The 16,423-nt window shown below is 45.8% G+C and overlaps 1 protein-coding gene across 2 annotated transcripts in view; it reads left to right on the top strand.

Moving 5' to 3' along the window:
• The first annotated feature begins 2,156 nt into the window (after window positions 1-2,156).
• Window positions 2,157-16,423, top strand: part of HMGCS1 (3-hydroxy-3-methylglutaryl-CoA synthase 1) — a 36,709-nt gene continuing 22,442 nt past the window's right edge. The window contains exon 1 of one of the 2 annotated variants that reach the window (XM_040338986.1): window positions 2,157-2,283. The gene's annotated coding sequence lies outside the window, so the exon portion shown is untranslated. Of the gene's footprint in view, window positions 2,284-13,875; window positions 14,007-16,423 lie in introns of those variants that run through there. The other variant, XM_040338992.1, reaches the window with a different exon arrangement.

Below are 16,423 nucleotides of genomic sequence, written 5' to 3'. Positions count from 1 at the left end.
AAACTATGACAAGCCGAGAAAATTAAGTCAGCCTTGGACACTTTCCTGGTGTGCCAGAAATATCTTCCTCCCTATTGTAGATTTTAGGCACATGGGCGTGCACCATTAGGTTTATACTATCTCAGCGTATTCAGTACCTGTGTTGAAGGGGAGGTTCTCTTCAGATATGGGCAGGGCTGGACTGGAACAAAAATTTGGCCCTGGACTTCATCCAGACTGGCCCACTTTAATTTTGCAAACACACACAAAAACAGTATATAAACTATGCACAATTACACAAAAAAGCCTCCCCTTACATCAGAGTCCCCAGAGAGCCCCCTTTACATCAGAGACACCAGAGATCCTCAGTCTTGCTTCAAGGTCCCCAGAGAGCCCCCCTTACATCAGGGTCCCCAGAGAGCCTCAGTCTTGCTTCAAGGTACTCAGAGATCCTCCCCTTACATCAGTGTCCAGAGAGCCCCCCTTACATCAGAGTCCCCAGAGAGCCTCAGACTTGCTTCAAGGTCCCCAGAGATCCTCCCCTTACATCAGAGTCTCCAGAGAGCCCCTCCTTACATCAGGGTCCCCAGAGAGCCTCCCCTTATATCAGGGTCCCCAGAGAGCCTCCCCTTATATCAGGGTCCCCAGAGAGCCTCCTTTCACATTAGGGTCCCCAGAAAGCCTCCCCTTACATCAGAGTCCCCAGAGAGCCTCCCCTTATATCAGGGTCCCCAGAGAGCCTCCCCTTATATCAGGGTCCCCAGATAGCCTCCCCTTATATCAGGGTCCCCAGAGAGCCTCCCCTTATATCAGGGTCCCCAGAGAGCCTCCCCTTACATCAGAGTCTCCAGAGAGCCCCCCCCCCCCTTATATCAGGGTCCCCAGATAGCCTCCCCTTATATCAGGGTCCCCAGAGAGCCTCCCCTTATATCAGGGTCCCTAGAGAGCCTCCTTTCACATTAGGGTCCCCAGAAAGCCTCCCCTTACATCAGAGTCCCCAGAGAGCCGCCCCTTATATCAGGGTCCCCAGAGAGCCTCCCCTTATATCAGGGTCCCCAGAGAGCCTCCCCTTATATCAGGGTCCCCAGAGAGCCTCCCTACTTACATCAGGGTCACCAGAGAGTGGGCGGAACAGTGATGATGCAGTGCGGGTTGGTAAGAGATGATGTCATCTCTCTGCCCTCTCGCCTGCCCAGCTCTCCTGTGCTGCTTGCAAGCCACACGGCTGCAGAGAGGCCAGGGCCTGGTAGTGGGCCATGGCCCTGTGGTTGGGGACCCCTGGAACTCAGGGCTATGGGCACCAGATTCAGGGCAATAGCCCCAAAAGCCACTCCATAACGATGCCACTGGCTGTCACTGAAACCGGCCCACTGGGAAAATCCCGATGTCCAATACATGCCTGTATATGGGGACGGGATAACTAAGTGTAGAGTAATAAAAGGGCTCAAACAGTTTTCCTGGAAAAAATTCCCCTCTGGGCTCCCTCCAGTGCTGATAACATCAGACACCAAGGTGTGATCTCTGGGGGAGGGGATAAACACTCAGTAGGGATCACGTGTTGTGTACCTGGGCTTATGGTCATGTGACCAGAGTTGTAACTGACATTTGTTTCCATGACAGGAAAATATTTCATCTATTCTATTTATTTTCACTTGGCATATCAATGTAACAGAGTCAGTGCCAGCCCCTTCCAGCCTGACATTGCTGATCAATGATTTCCTTTCCCCAATAAGTTCTCCTTGTATCCCTAATATGAATAATATGAAAACTAGTAGTATTATCACACGGGTGACATTTTCTCGGCTTACAATTTTATTTTACATTCATTCGCTTCTCTTTTACAAGTGAAACAGGAGACACCAGGGAGCCGCCCACTCCCTGGTTGCCCGGCAACCGCCTCACGCACACATTCTATGGGGCATCCAAGCTCTTGCCTATACCTCGCCAGGAGTCGGACGTGCTTTCCCATTGGCTGGCTGTTCTACTGCGCTCTCCCCTATTGGCTGTCACTCTCGGGCCATCCCACGTCACTTTCTCACACCATCCCGTAGTGTAGAATCGGCGGCAGGCTACGATTGGATAGCGTAAGGCGCGGTAGGCGGGGCTGGGAGTTCGTGCGTTCCCCGGTACGCTCGCTTATTGGCTGAGAGGGGATGTCAGTCAGGCGGGTACCTGTTGGTGGCGCGGCGGGGCAGTGCTGAGGATGGCGTGGTTATAAGGATTATAGTGCAGCTGCTGTACACATTGCTGTACCGGGAGAGCCGCATACTACATACCGAGCATCACCGCCAGAACCACGTACAGGTGAGAGAGAACACCGGGAATGCATGCCATTCATTGATCAACATATATAGCCTGACAGCTGCATGGGGTGGATACTGCATGGATACATACAGATGTGCTGTCATGACAGTTGATATTATTATAAATATTTTTTTAATTGAGTTATATATATATATATATATAAAACATTTTTTATGGAATATATAGAATGAAGAGAGTGTGTAAGATCCTAATATATATATATATATATATATATATATATATATATATATTTACTTGGATGTAGTATAAATATTATTATTAATAAATATATATATATATATATATATATATATATATATATATATATATATAATATTTTGACATATAAATTATTTTTCTTTTAAATATATTCGAATATAGGATGAATAAATTGTATGAGCTCCTCTCTTGTAGGGTTTTTATAATTTTTTTTTTTTTTTTGTATTTTTATTATTATTTGGATGTAGTATATAGTAATATGTTTACTAATAATTATTATTATTTTTTAACCCCCCCCCCTGATTAAAATGGTTCTTTTAATGTACTATATTGAAATATATTTATTTGATTATTATTATTATTGTGTGTATATATATATATATATATATATATAATTATGAGATCCTATTGGTGGTTTTTGTGTGTGTCCTTTTATTTTTTTTATTTCTATATTTGGATGTAGTATATAGAAATAAGGAATTGTATGAGATCCTATAGGTGGTGACGATTTATTAGGTGTGTGTGATGTCCTCTGTGACAGATATGGGTGTTGGTTCTTCTGTTTAGCGTTTTTTTTTGCAATTTCTGCGCTGCATGAATATTGCTGATTGGTTGTAGAATTTCTCCTGTGTATGGCTGGCTGTGGCCGACTTGCAGATCGATGTTGGTTGTAGACATTGCAGCGTCCTTGTTTAAGTCACCTGCCAGGGGTGAGCGGGCGAGTCCTAGGTGGACCCCTCCCTTTTTCTGATGTAAAAGAAAGTTAATGTAAGGCTCACCACACATGTTACAATCTGATTGTACAATCCTCCTTTAGGCTGCATTCACACCTGAACTCAGCGTATTGTACCGAGATAAATTGCAGCGTTTTGTCCCGTGATTTGCCGCGACAAAACGCGTCGTTAACATACGCCGGAGGGGTGATTAAAATTGTCGGCTGTGCCGAACGCCGAAAGCCGCCTGGGAAAAAAAGGGTCCGGGACTTGTTTTGAGCTTCAGGCGTACGGCGTTTCATCGTTCGGCGTGGAGATGTGAACCATCTCCATAGCCGACAATGTTAAATCACCCCTCCAGCGTATTGCAGGCTGCAATAGCGTCGGGCTTCAGGCGTTAAAACGCCTAGGTGTGAATGGAGCCTTAGATCTACCAATGACTATGTAGTACAAGAGCCTGCCTGATCTGGATACGGACGGATGGGTTAGATATGGTAGGTGCCCATGTTGCATCATTTGGGTAAAGCTGAGGCTGGGTACACACCAGTATGACGCGAGTACAAGTGTTGCGTGCCGGGTTGCCATAACCATAAAAAAATGCAGGAAAAGAAATCCCCGCCTGTTTTGTAAAGTCGCGTTGCACCGAAACACATGGTGCTGGGAGCACGGCGTGCATGAAAACATGCGTTTGCCAACGGGCGGGGGTGGGGGGGTGTGCCATAAAGATTTAATAGCACCCCCGCACATCTGCTAAAGATCGGCGTGTTCTGAACCATGCCTATAATGGATTGTACAGAGATTGTATGGTCAGATTGTAACATTTATTGTTGCCATATACGTTTTTTATATATAATGTGTGTGGTCGTACTGTTCAGATTAACTGTACACTAGTGAGCATTTGAGGGGCGCTTGCGGTGTGGCACCGTCGGTTGTGATTGGTGGGCAATAGTGCTGGTGGTGTGATTCTTGGCACAAAGCCTCACTACTGTGGCATGTCTACATTGGCTGCTGCCCCTGCAGCTAAAGGGGGCGCTAAAACTGTGGCATAACTGCAGGGTTTTACCGCCCTACAGCGAATGAGCCCAATATCGATGTCGCTCCTTGTGCCATGTTTTAGTTCATCTGCTGGTCATTGTAGATTTGTTACAAATTTGAAACGTTGTATTCATTTAAAAAAATCAATAATGCACTGTGTGTGTCATGGGAGGAGGGACCTGCAGGCCCCGCCTCCCACAATGCAGCGCTCGACTTGTGGGAAAGTCAGGATTTACATATCCTCTTTGGGAAGGTGTGGAAGCTCACGGCGAGGTGATCAGGAATCGCGGTCCTCCGCTGTCCGTGGGATCCTACCATGTGTGACAGGTGACGGGGGTGTGTCTGGGTTGGCCCATCTCAACCAAGGTTTTATTCTTCTTTAATTATTGTTTTTGAAATGATACAGAAGACGAGATGATCACAGCGGCTAACAGTTCCAGCCGTCTCTGTATTCCATCACTACAAAGAGTCAGGGAGTGCAGCCTGACATATGGAATCCTATCGCAGATCCACAACCAAGTGTGTGCAGGACAGGTAGGTTCTGTGGGGGGGATGGGGAGAGGATGGGCGATCGCTCCGGAGATATATGGAGGTCTCATGGCGTGTGGCTGCAGAAATCAGAAGTATTGCATGACGGTCGTAAGTTGGACGTAGGAAATGAGTGAGCCATGGTCCTCAAAGTGACCTAAATGTAGGCGTGGCCTAAGGCTTCATCCTCGTCACCCCCCTGTCCAGACACTCTTACTGGAGCATTGTAATCACGTGACCACAGTTGGGGTGATATTTATTGCAGCAAATATAAAGCTGGGCATACATCGTCCAATCGTTCATACATCGTCCAATCGTTCATACATCGTCCAATCGTTCATACATCGTCCAATCGTTCATACATCGTCCAATCGTTCATACATCGTCCAATCGTTCATACATCGTCCAATCGTTCATACATCGTCCAATCGTTCAAAGGCCAGTTTACACCACAACAATGCACTCCAGATCCGTGCGGATGTGTTTCTGCATTCACGTGTTTGATGCATTGCGTTTTACTGAGTTCTAGTACAGTCCAGTGCAGGAAAAATGCAGCATGTTCTACTTTTTTTCTTATTTTTTGTGAATGGGTACCCGATATCCATTCACATGGGGGGTGGGATCTGGGGGCCCCCTTGTTAAATAAGCCTCCCCTTCTACCCGCTGACCCCGACAACCACAACCCAGGGAAGAGGCCCTTGTCCCCATCAACATAGGGACAGGGTGCTTTGGGGTGGGGGGGCAGAGCCCTCCCATCCATGTTGAGGGCATGTGGCCTGGTATGGTTCAGGGAGGGGGGGAGCTCGCTTGTCCCCTTTCTTGACCTGCCGGGCTGCATACTCGGATAAGGGTCTGGCATGGATTTTGGAGGGGATCCCATGCCTGATATGGACTGGGGGGTGGGGGACCCCATGCCATTTATTTGTTAGTTTGTTATTCAGCGGGGAAACCCATTGACAGCTGATGACTCATTGGTTGTTAAGGACGCCGCGGCCCCTCTCCTTAACAACCAGCTTACACTGTGCCCTGATTGGGCAAAATGTTGCCCAATCAGGGCGCAGAATGCACCGTGCAGCGCTGGGTGCATTGCGGGGTGTTCAGCCCAAACTGGACCTAGGGGGTTCATCTCTAATGATTATTTCCGATTTGTTGGGAGTGCCAATCTAGTGTCCAGAACAGAGGAATTACAGCAACATCAAAGCAAAAACGAACAATGAGGACATGAAACCAGGACTGCAGTAAGGTAAAGGAAGCTATTTAGCTAAAAAAAAAAAAATCCTTTAGTGACCCTTTAACCACTTAACAGATGGTCACCAGTCATCTCTATGACCGTCGGAGGCCCGGGCGCGACGTTATGACATCACGCCTGGTACCCCGGAAGTAAACAAAGCCGCAATTGCGACTGTCGGCATGAGATCGGTGAATTATTTTTCACGATTTCATGCTTGTAAGCCTGGAGGAGAGATGTGGGGGTCTTATTGACCTCACATCTCTCCATAAAGAGGACCTGTCAGTGATTCCTATTACAAGGGATGTTTACATTCCTTGTAATAGGAATTAAAGTGATAAAAAAAAAAATACAATTAAAACTTTTTTTTTTTTTAAACGCTCCTGTCCCCGGTAGCTCGCGCGCAGAAGCGAACATGCATGCAAGTCCCGCCCACATATGTAAACGCCGTTCAAACCCCACATGTGAGGTATCGTCACGTGCGTTAGAGCGTGTGCAACAGTTCTAGCACTAGACCTCCCCTGTAACTCGAAAATAGTAGCCTGTAAAAAAAATGTAAAGCCTCACCTATGGAGATTTTTTAAGTACCGAAGTTTGGCGCCATTCCATGAGTGTGCGCAATTTTAAAGCGTGACGTGTTGGGTATCTATTTACTCGGCGTAACATCATCTTTCACATTATACAAAAAAATTGGGCTAACTTTACTGTTTTGTTATTTTTTAATTCATGAAACTGAAAAAAAAAAAGGCATTTGAAAAATCATTGCGCAAATACCGTGCGAGGGGGAAAAAAAAGTTGCAATGCCCGCCATTTTATTCCCTAGGGTGTCTGCTAAAAAAAAAAAATATAATGTTTTGGGGGTTCTGATTCATTTTCTAGCAAAGAAATTGTGATTTTTACATGAAGGAGAGAAGTGCGAGAATAGGCCCGGTTGTCAAGTGGTTAAAAGAAAAAGGCATTACGCCCACTATATGGCACCGACGATCATAGGAAATAAGCATATTACAAATGACTTTTTTTTCCCTTCAGCTGTATAAATGTTTTTTCATGTTCGTAAGGAAAACTTTTATTTTTTTATTTTTTTTATTTAGGAATCTGGACGTGTCACAAGCAATGGCAGACGACTGTCACTTGGCACCTTTTAGTAAACATGCCAGTAGAATTCATGTTGGAGTTGCGAGTGTACATGGGCCCCTATCACACTGCTCCGCTGCCATCTCTCTGCTGTGTGCCCGCCAATTTCGTACAAGATGCCTGTGCTTTGCCATAGACTTCCATTAGATCGGGCGCACCAAAACCACCCAATCTAAAGGAAGTCTATAGGTAACCCGCACAAAAACTGTGTGTACATGGCGCTGAAGGGAAACCGCAGGGGAGTGGCGTGAAAGGGGCCATACCAGCAGGTTGCATATCCTATCGCTGGGTTTGCCTGTGGAATGTTTGTCTGTATGCCGCTTCTGTAATGATTTATTACTGCGGATTGTAGTGTGCTTACTTTGATGAGTAGTGGAATGTCTTGCTATCAGTGATTCATTCTGTGAATATTCAGCAGCTTTCACAGACTACAAGCCTTGCATGAGTTAAAGGCCAACTCCATGCACAATTTCTTTTCTTTGTTTGCCATTGGCACCCCAGCACTAAAAGCCTTCAGGCTGAGAAAGCATGCAGTGAGTGCAGAGCATCATAGGGAAATCCCCTGAGGGGGTGTCACCAGCATAATGATGCAGAGAGTGATGTCATCACATCGCCATTGCTCGCCTCTCTCTCAACATTGAAGACTACCCACCACCAGGAGAACATCCAAAAAGGACCCTGCATGTCACTTTACCGCCCTGAAGACTTCTGAAAAAGTTTATATAAAAAAAAAAGGAAGTATTTTAAGCATGCTAGGGTAGCATAGTTGGTTTGCACTTGGGCCTTCCAGCACTGGGGTCCTTGATGTGAACCCTGATTTAGAATGTTATCTGCATGGAGTTTGCATCAGTTTCCTCTGACTACACCACTTTCATGCTGGTAGGGTAGTTGGCTCTTGTCTAAATTAGCCCTGTGTGTGGGCGCCCAAAAATTCAACTGGCCATATTGGGTCAATGATGTCATAAGCATCCATGTTTCTTTGTGTACATTCATCTGCAGGCTGGGTATCCCCTGCCTGCATGGCATTGGCCAGGAGCTGACGGCTGCCTTCTAGGATCCAAGCGAACTCGGAGATAAACCCAAACTCATCCCTACTAGGGAGCCCAGAATTGGGCTTTAACCTCCTTCGCACTGCCTTCCAGTGGTCCAATAGATGGGCTTTAATGCCCAGGAGGTGGTATGGCATCACTATCATGTACGTGCTGTGATTGGCTGAGAGCTGTCAATGTGTTGGGAGTGCCATGAGCACGCACTGAGGCTGCCATGGGGGCATATGTGTGGCAGCTGGATGTTTTGCAGTTGGCAAGAGGTTGAAGAACAATACAAATCTCAACAAATGTTCCTATATAGGAGGGGCTATTTAGATTTTAAAGTAAAATTACCGTATTTATCGGCGTATACCGCGCACTATTTTGCCCTGAAAATCAGGGCAAAATCGTGGGTGCGCGATATACGCCGATACCCGCTTTCCCGCGCCGAGTTTGAATACTGCGCCGACATATACCGAGCGCGGTACACTCGTGTATAGTCGGGCAGTCTCGGCTAAACTCGCGCTCACGTCCTGGACGTCAGCGCGAGCATTGCCGATTATACGCGAGTGTACTGCGCTCGGTATATGCCGGCCAGTATTCAAACTCGGCGCGGGAAACGAGCGAGGAGGACGCCGCAGAAGGACGCCGGACCCGACGAAGAGGACACCCGAAGCCGCAGATGGACGCCGGACCCGACGAGGCCGCCGATGGACGCCATGCAAGACACCAAACTGTAAGTACAAAAATCTTTTTTTCACAGGAATTTCTGGGCAAATTTAGGGGTGCGCGCTATACGCGGGAGCGCGCTATACCCCAATAAATACAGTAAGTGATTTTTGGTTCAGTCTCTGAAGTGAACAGACGCCATGCTGTGTTGTCTCTCCGCCATTGACATCTAGTCAGGCTGAGGATAAGGAGTAGTTCGTAACGCCTCCAACCACTTTTTCAGTTCTTGGACTTGTTCTTTAACATTAAACGTCTTCTTATTGTTGAAGACATTTCAGAGCTTCTCCAACTATTTTTTCAGTTCCTCAGGAAGCGGCTTAGAGAAGCCATGAGACGTCTTCAACATTACAGAACACGTCCATTTGAATGTGGCTTACTACTAATACTGGCTATACCATGGTCTGGGTCAGTGTTTCTCAACTCCAGTCCTCAAGGCGCCCCAACAGGTCATGTTTTCACGCTTTCCATTATTTTGCACAGGTGATTTGATCAGTTTTACTGCCTTGATGAGCCAGGAAGTCGGCGCTGCGCTAATCACAGGCAGTGAGACATTTCCTGATCTCTGCAGCCGCGCTTCGGACAATGTCTCGCTGCCTGTGATTAACGCAGCGCAGTGCCGACTTCCTAGCAGGCTCTGCACGTGGGGTGTGCGAACAGCCAGAGCTCATTCTTACTTAGTAATTACCACAGCTGTTTCATCTGAGGGAAATCCTGAAAACATGATTTGTTGGGGGGCACCTTGAAGACTGAAGTTGAGAAACACTGGTCTGGATGAATGAGAACCTTCAAACAATATGTATTGGAGCACTTTAATTATTGTACAGTATGTATTTGTGTAAAGCAATATTTGTCACTGGCAGGAACTCTTGTAAAATTTCATCCTTCGTTTTACACAGAGCAGTGATGGGGGACCTTGGCACCCCAAATGTTTTGGAACTACATTTCCCATAATGCTCTTGCACTAAGCAGTGTAGCTGAGCATCATGGGAAATGTAGTTCTAAAACATCTGGGGTGCCAAGGTCCCCCATCACTGCAGTAGAGGGTAGACAGACTTGTCTATTTCCACATTTCTAGAGAGATGCTTATTAAGAGCCTGCAAATGCAGAGCCTGCAAATTTAGAGATTTCAGATTATCTTCTTACCATCGCTCCATGCCTTCTATCGGTGTATGATTTAATACTGGACAGCTTCAGTTCATGTCCTTTCTTTGTTTTTTTCACTGTGAATAGAAAGCTTGCTATCTATACAGTACAGGTACGATCTATGGAATGTGTACACATGTTGGAGAGTATTAATACGTCAGTGTTAGGAATTTCTGTGTTGCTCCACCAAAATATTCCAAGCTGATCTAGAAAATGTATTTGAAGGATGCACAGAAGATTGTAAAGATGAAGGTTTGTAGTGGATGAGATAATGATGGAGGCTACTACTGGATGGGAACCTAACCTTAAGGGGTGTAGTGGATGGGGTGAGATGATGGAATGGGTTGATGGAGGTTTGTGGTGGGTGATATTATGGAGGTTTGTAGCTGATAGGATGAGATGATGGAGGTTTGTAGTGTATGGGATGGAATGGTGGAGGTATGTACTGTATAGGATGAGATGATGGAGGTTTGTAGTGTATGGGATGGAATGGTGGAGGTATGTACTGGATAGGATGAGACGAGATAATAGAGGTTTGTAGTGTATGGGATGGAATGATGGAGGTATGTACTGTATAGGATGAGATGATGGAGGTTTGTAGTGTATAGGATAGGATGGGATGGAATGGTGGAGGTATGTACTGGATAGGATGAGACAAGATGATGGAGGAATGTAGTTGATGGGGTGAGATGATGGAGGAATGTAGTTGATGGGGCGAGATGATGGAGGAATGTAGTTGATGGGGCGAGATGATGGAGGAATGTAGTTGATGGGGCGAGATGATGGAGGAATGTAGTTGATGGGGCGAGATGATGGAGGAATGTAGTTGATGGGGCGAGATGATGGAGGAATGTAGTTGATGGGGTGAGATGATGGAGGAATGTAGTTGATGGGGTGAGATGATGGAGGAATGTAGTTGATGGGGTGAGATGATGGAGGAATGTAGTTGATGGGGTGAGATGATGGAGGAATGTAGTTGATGGGGTGGGATGATGGAGATTTGTAGTGGATGGAATGGGGGAGGTATGTACTGGATAGGATGGGATGATGGAGGCTTGAATCAGGTTATAACTCCTATAACTATCCAAATGATTTGTCAGCGCTGAGTCTAGGGTGTTATTTATTTATTTTAAAGGGGAGTTCCAGACAATATTTATGTTTATTAAAAGTCAGCAGCTACAAAAAGTGTAGCTGCTGGCTTTTAATAAACAGACACTTACCTGCTGCAGCGACGGCCGGGGCTCCGCTCCTCTCCCCCCCTCCCCGGCCAGTGTCTTCATTGTCACTGTGGGCACCCCGGCCGTGACAGCTTTCGGCTTCACGGCCGGGCACCCACTGCGCATGCGCGAGCGGCACTGCGCATGCGTGCGCGGCCCGGCGCTGCGCTGTTTGATTGGACAGGCGATCGCCTAGGACCTGTCACGTGTCCTAGGCGATCACCTACAGGGAGGGGCTGCCAAAAGGCGATTGAGCTTAATCGCCTTTGCAGCCCCTCGGCGGAAGGAGGAAGTGGGACAGGAAGTCCCCTTCTCCTGAAGCCCCCCAAAAAAAATTACATGCCAAATGTGGCATGTAAGGGGGTGAGGAGTGGTATAAGCGGAAGTTCCATTTTTGGGTGGAACTCCGCTTTAAATACTTTGTCTTTATTCTCAATGATGTCACATATTGTTTTCCGGGTCTTCTGGACCACAGATTTGGTGAGTACTTTGGGAGTCTATACCACTGCACATTAATGTGGACCTTTCCTAGGGACTCCAGCTGCATAGTGATTGTGTCATAAAGAAGGGTGGGGACAAGATCATTACCTAGCACAGAGATTGCATCATTGGATTCCTGGTCTCCTTTCCCAGTAGAGGTGCCATCAAGGGTCATGTGCCTGCTGGGAAGGGCTTTTGAAAAAGTAAACTGCTAAATGTTGGTGGTGAAGTCTAAGGGATGGGGGGGGGGGGGGGGTAGGTAGAAGGTAGGGTATCCTGTCTTATTTTGCTGTGTATGACCTTCCTTCCAGTCTAAGTCACTGTATATTCCAACAAGTGCACCTCCTGGCTCATGTCAATACAAGTCCTTTCTCCAGGTAGTAAGCTGACTTCTGGCTCTGACACCCCACATTGGTTGGATTGTACTCCTGTGTTGCAATATGCTGCACAGTGCTGACTGAAATTACCTTTAAATATTAAAGTCAGATCTTCCATATCCATGTCTTTCTGTATAGAGGTGTCGTTTTGCACCCAGTGTAATCGGATTAGAGAGATCGGAGATCACAATGAACAGGATGGATGTCATGTGCTGTCTACGCTCATTCTGGGGTTATGTAGCTGGGTCTACTAAAATGAATGAAAACACACTAACCTATAGGATTTCCAGCTTTATTTTTTTCTGACACTCCTTTATTCCAATAATAAATAATTGGTGATCCAAGCAGTTCACAGACCTTCCTCTGCAGGGTGACAACCCTTTTTTTGCCTGCAGGGTATTTACTGCAGCGTTGTCGCCCTAGAAACCCTCCTCCTGGGAAGTTCAATGTTGTCAGTATGTATACCTCCCAACTTTTTGGAAAGAGGGACAACTATTGGCAAAAGTATGTGGGCAAAAGACATGCCACACGCCGCTGATTGGCTAGAGGGGATGGATTGAGAGCAGTGCAGCCATTGGCTGGTGCTGCTGTCAATCACACCCAGTGACGCGGTGCACCGAGGGGCGGGGCCGAGTGATACAGTGAGCGGATATGGCCGCTCGCTGTATCACGGGAGCGCGCCCGCAATTAATTAATTGACTTTGACATTTACAAAGTCGGCTTATTTAGAAGTTGGATGAAAGGTTTAGCTTTTTGAAAGATAAAAGTGCGTTTTATATACAACTTTAGGCTGCATTCACACCTGAGCGTTTTGTCGCCTGAAGCGCGACGCTTAAAAACTCCAGAGGGGAAGAAATACATTATTCCCTATGGAGATGGTTCACATCTCCACGTCAATACGCCTGACGCCGAACGACTGAATCTCAAACAAGTTCCGGACCCTTTTTTGTCGCGCGTATCGGGCAGTTTGGTTGTTTTTGAGCGTTTCCATTTCCCATAGAAAGTAATGGAAACGCTCGATTTCAAGTGACTAGCGCGACAACGAGCGTTTGCTACGGGCGTTTCGTCGCTTTAATCAATAGAACTTTTCACCCAGGCAGAAGATTAAAAAAATCTACCAACATAGCAACAAGTGATGAAAAGATAATTTTTCCTATTGGCTAAAATAAAAAACGTTGAAGTACAAAAACGTCAGACGACGCTGTATGCAAACGCGCAAATAAGCATGAATACGCGCAACAAAACACCGGAAAAAATTACCAAACGACCGACGCTCAGGTGTAAATGCAGCCATAGAGATCCGACCAAAACGAGGGACATTGTTCCAAGTCGGGGGCAGTTGTGAGAAGTGCAATGCAGCCCCCAGTCTCATGCACTTTGATGCATTTGCATTGGTTTCAATGGAAAACATAAAAGAGAAAAGCTTTAGCAAAAAATGCTGAAGTAATCTAAATATGCAATTTCGAAAGATCTCCAAAGAGATGGGAAGAAATCTAAATCTCCAGAAACATATAGGAGTGGTGCAGTCCTGTGTGACCCCCCCCCATCAGGATAGAATGGAAGTTCTGTATTCACTGCCTGTTGCTCTGGAGGATTGCGCATGCGCCTACGGATCTTCTACGTATCTGTGGTGGAGCGCGCAGCTGATGTCAGCAGTAGACTGTCCCCTCACGTGATTGGCTTGTACACTTCTCCGGTTCCCTCTTTAATGATGGCGGCCAGGGGGGCGCACCCTTAGCTCTGCCGCAGTGAGATCCAGCGCGCAGGCGCCGTGACTGGGCGGAGGCGGCAATGTCAGTGCAGGCTGAGTGGTGAGATGAGACATGTGCCGGTGACCTCTGTATATCGGGACTGACCGGGGACACCGGAGAGCTGGCCGCCCATCACCTGCGGTAAGAGATCCCACCGCTAATCCGGGACATGTGCTGCCTGATCTACAGGCAACCTGTCACTGGGGGGACTACAAGGAGCAGCAATCCCTGAGGACACTGTGCCTGACATAGGAGGACCTGTATCCATCATCCTATATTATATAGAGTGCAGTCAGGATGTATGTGTATATAGGATACAGCAATGTACACAGACAACATATAGGGGCTTCTGGGGTGTCCCCCTTTATTTGTTGTCATCTTGGGGGGGGGGGGGGGGGAATACAGCGCCATCATACCGTTCCATGATTATATGGGAATCTATTCCTCTGTCCTCCCCACTGACACCATCCAGGTCACCTGTGATGAATAATGGATAGACGGGTCCATCTAGGCTGACAGCCTGCATTCCCACCTAAAGAACAGAGTATTTGAGCATTTTCCAGCATTTATTTATTTTTTGTGTGTTTTTTATGCAACATTCATGAGCTTTGGTGTATTTATATTATTATTATTATATTTTTAATTGGCCAATAGAGAAAATTATTGGTTGCATCATTTGTTGCTAGGTGTTTCAGCCTATATATATATATATATTATTTTTTTCCCCTTATTCAGGTAAGGGGTTCGGGTTCTTCATTTTATTGTTTTGTTAGGGTGTTACTACTATTTATACTACTTCTACATAAATGCACAAATCAATAAATGAATACAAAGTAATAACCCTAACCCTTAAAAAAACAAACAAAAAAAACACACTTATTTATTAAAATTATTAATATTTATTATTATTAATCGTTTACTATTAAAGCGGTGGTTCACCCTTAAAAACAACTTTCTACCATGCCATCCAGCATACTAGCGCGAGCTACAGTATGCCTTTTATTTTATTTTTTTTGCGCCGTACTCACAGTTTAATTGCGTAGTTAAGTTTCAGACTCCCCGCGAGGAATGGGCGTTCCTATGCAGAGGGGAACATGATTGACGGCCGGCTATGGCGCGTCACGCTTCCTGAAAATAGCCGGAGTAGGACTCGGCTCTTCACGGCGCCTGCGCACAGACTAGGAGCTGACTGCGCAGGCGCCGTGAAGAGCCAAGTCCTATTTCGGCTATTTTCGGGAAGAGTGACGCGCCATAGCCGGCCGTCAATCATGTTCCCCTCTGCCTAGGAACGCCCATTCCTCGCGGGGAGTCTGAAACTTAACTACGCCATTAAACTGTGAGTACGCGCAAAAAAATAAAATAAAGGCATACTGTAGCTCGCGCTAGTATGCTGGATGGCATAGTAAAAAAACATTTTAGGGTGAACCCCCACTTTAAGGTTAGGGGTGGGTTGTTTTATGTGTTGGTACATATTTATTTTATCTATGATGATCTATAGTTTTTTTTTTTTTTTTTTTTTATTCTATCTCTGTGTGTGTGTGTGTGTGTGTGTGTGTGTGTGTGTGTGTGTGTGTATAAAAATTAATTTGACCACAAAAACATGAAAATGGTGCGCTTCCATTAATTTCTATGGGAATAAAATTGCTCAAATCTGCCTGATTCAAGCTACAAAAAAAGCTCCAGAACTTTTTTTTTTTCTTTTTGGGACTTCCCGTGAGCTTCGAGCTCCAAATCGCTGAGATGTGACTGGGATCTAAAGAAGATCTCATGGAAGAATTCTGACTGTGGGGGTTTTATCTGGTATTTTTTTTTTTTTTTTGCTGTGACACTCCAGCTGTCCTTGGTGATCAGTAGACACACCTTGGTTGTCGCTCTCATGTCAGTGGTGTCGGCCGATGTTTCCTAAAGCTCCGAAAAATCGTACAAAAAAATTCCGCTTTCGAAACAATCGTATGATAATCAGATCGTTGGTACAGAGCTTTTCGAGAGTCTATCACAGGGATATGCAATTAGTGGACTTCCAGCTGTTGCAGAACTACAAGTCCCATGAGGCATAGCAAGACTCTGACAGCCACAAGCATGACACCCAGAGGCATGATGGGACTTGTAGTTTTGCAACAGCTGGAGGTCCGCTAATTGCTTATCCCTGGTCTATCAGGACAGTTCATCTGATATTATTCTATCGGACATGTACGGATTTTTTTTTCCGTACAATGCCAGATCGTACGATTTTCATTTAATCACTACAGCTGTCCGAAAATGCAATACAAATGCATTACAACACATGACATCACTTCCGAATTTTTATTCAGTTTTATGAGAATTTTTGTGACTAAATTCGACATGAGATTAGCATGCAAAAAAAAAAAAAAATGGACGATCATTCGTTCGATAATCGGATCGTGTGTACCAGGCATACGTTTGTCCTTAGAAGGATGTCTGTCTTTATTATGACTGAATTTAATCGGATCAGAAAATGGGTTTTGGTTTTCATACTGACAGATGAAGCTGATAATTACCGGCTCTGGCAATCCAGTTTTTCTGTTTGTATTAAAACT

Source organism: Rana temporaria, chromosome 1 (assembly GCF_905171775.1).
Source record: "Rana temporaria chromosome 1, aRanTem1.1, whole genome shotgun sequence".
Taxonomy (NCBI): Eukaryota; Metazoa; Chordata; class Amphibia; order Anura; family Ranidae; genus Rana; species Rana temporaria.
Note: the sequence above shows the minus strand (reverse complement) of the source record. Positions and strands in the feature narration are given on the sequence as shown.